This window comes from Daucus carota, chromosome 2 (assembly GCF_001625215.2).
Source record: "Daucus carota subsp. sativus chromosome 2, DH1 v3.0, whole genome shotgun sequence".
Lineage (NCBI taxonomy): Eukaryota > Viridiplantae > Streptophyta > Magnoliopsida > Apiales > Apiaceae > Daucus > Daucus carota.
The window spans coordinates 42,434,222-42,437,285 of record NC_030382.2 but is presented as its reverse complement, the minus strand read 5'-3'; positions in this window follow the sequence as shown (position 1 = coordinate 42,437,285).

Below are 3,064 nucleotides of genomic sequence, written 5' to 3'. Positions count from 1 at the left end.
GATTCTGAAACTTCCATCAGCCACTTCATTTTTCTCGCTCCCGCATTAGCTTATCGGTCCAACCTATATTGGAAGGGAAGGCTGCTGGTACGTGTGCATATTTATTGTTCCGTACTTTGCTTAAATACGGTACTGCAAGACATGATCATATACATTACTCGACGGACAGTAGGACATTACAACATAAATGCAAACGACTATTATAAGGAGTAAAACGCTTACATGGTTCAGTAAAACAAAAAAAAAACTTTTCACTTTATTAACAGGTAACCACCACAAGTGCAGGCAGAGTTAACATAGCAGATTAAATTTAAATTGTCATTCTGATTATAACATCATTACTCATAAATTTATTTAGAGTTATCTACACAAATTACAAGACCTAAAAATGATTCAGAAGGCTGGTGAACAATAGGAAGTGCATATAAGTGTGTTTGATGTGTTTTCAAAATTAAACACATTACTTAGGTTCTCAGGAGACTGAAGGATAAGTGATATTTACATTTATCTTATAACTTCCGTATATAGTCTTGTTTTTGCACAATTAAAAATCCTGTAGTATTAGCTTGAATTGACAGTTACAAGAAATTGTCCTGCTAAACTATGTCTACCAAATCAAATACAATAAACTCCATTATACGTACGGTCAAGCAAAACTAGTGCAGAACCCAACTAGTATAGAACAAAACTAGCGCATAACAAAACTAGCGACAAATCCCACAACTTAGACACACATCTCAGCTGGCAAGCGAACACAATGCAAAGTCCAACAAACAATACTCTTACATGGTTCTTCAAAACATAAACACCCACACTGCACATTAGTAATAGTTTACCAAAATAAGCATAGTGAACTAGCTGCTTAAAAATAAATAGTCATGATTAATTCGTGCAGTCTAAACAAATTATTTAGAGTAATCTACACAAATTAAAAGGAAGAGAAGACATTAAAATTATTAAGAATTCTGTAGAACAAACACTCTTTCGAAAAAAATGCCCAATTTCCCATTGTTCAACAAAGAGCCATCAACTAGAAAACTAACACAAAGAACACCAGCATCCGCTTTGTGGACCTGTTCTGCACAATGTCTCCATTACCAAAACTCTCTAAACAACAAAACCCCTAAACAATTTGACGATTTCCTCAAGAACAATTTGCTTAATCGGGGAGATTTTATTCAATTAAAATTACACGCAACCAAAATCTCAGCAATATTAAGCATGAGGAACAAGAAAACAATCTTAGTCAATCCGATTCAGTTGATTAATTTGTGTAAGAGCATACCTGAACTCATTCTTCCTGTTTACCTAAATTTGCTTCGCTGGGTTGCAGTTTATATGACGCTTACAATGTGATGTTGCCCTTGTATTTCTTCTACGCTGTCTACAAAGATTCGGTGATTTGGATAGTAATGAGCGAATGATTTTAGGAGGACAGTTAAACAGATAACTGTAAAATTCAAGGTCGTTTTCTATGGGATTATGATCGTGTCTTTATACGGTATCTTTATCTTTATACGTTTTGATTATGTTTTTTTAGTAGAACATGCAAGACACGTGTACTGCACATCTGCCGTTTATTTCTTTCTAATCCTACGGTGTTGGATAAGGTCTCCAAGTCCTCCCAAAAACAAGACTCTAAGTAGCCCAATAATATATTATAAACAAGAATTTAATTTTGTATTAAAATATAAGGTTTATACTTTTATACAGGCAAACAAATCGTAAATTTTATTATTTACAAGTATCTCTATCGAATGCACTGTAATGCGTGTAAAAAAAGTGGATCGTTCAATTTAGACACACAGAGTAATTAGATAATTCCATAATTATTAGCTGAGTTTGTATCTATTTTATACTCGGGGATTTTACATTTATATTTTATACTGCTTATTTTTTTTTGTTGGATAAATATTTCAGAACCCTGTACTTCACATGCATTGACTATAAATAGAAGGTAAACACGTTGCCGATTGAATTATAAGCTTGCGAGTTTGGAATGGAAATACTACCAGCAGGGGTAAGTACACCCAATTTTTTCCTCTTAATGCGTTTGTTAGATTGGATGACACTTTTTATGTTACTGGCTACTTTATCGCTCGATAACAATCGGCTAATCACCTGCAAATAAAATATGATCGGACATCGAAAAGTCAAAAACGTAACTCATGTAAAATGATAATCAAAATTTTATTCATGTCGTTCGATATGTATTTGAAGATCGATGTATACTGAAATCTTTATAAAAACTCCGCCAAACTAATGCATGCTAATGCAGTAACATCCATCACCAAATTTCCAGAAGTTAACCAGACTAATTCTTAACTATTTGAGCACTAAATTATTGAGTATAATAATAATGATTCGGGTGTCCCTTTACAGATGTGGTATCGCCTTCACTCGAAGACAGACGAGAAAAAGGACAAATGAATGGAACGGATATTTTGTCCCTCCAGACTCCAGTCGCACGAGGTTTTATTTTATGTTTTTCTTCCTCTGTTTAAATTTGAATACGGGTGTTTTGTTATTATTATTATTATTATTATTATTATTATTATTATTATTATTATTATTATTATTATTATTATTATTATTATTATTATTATTATTATTATTATTATTATTATTATTATTATTATTATTATTACTACTACTATTATTATTAAATGGAAATATGTGATAATGAAAATTTATGTTTCAACTAAAAAAAATAGTATATAAGATGATTATGGTCAGTATTCCTCCTAGTTTTCAAAGTTTCACTAGAATTTCACTTATATCTTATGAGAGCTGTGTTTATCTAGATGCATTTATGTGAACCCGGTTAATTCAAAAATGAATTTTCTGAGTTAAGAGAAATGTCATCATAACAAGTCCTTCTCTGGGTATCTTGATTTTGAGTAGAATTGATAACTTAACAAAAATATACTCCCTCCGTCCCTAAATACTTTTCCCGTTTGCCTTTGTCACGTTTGCCAACACACACTTTTGATCATTAATATCTTTAATTTTGTATTAGTATTAAATATAAAAGTTTCACTGTATTAAAGTACTCGTAAATATG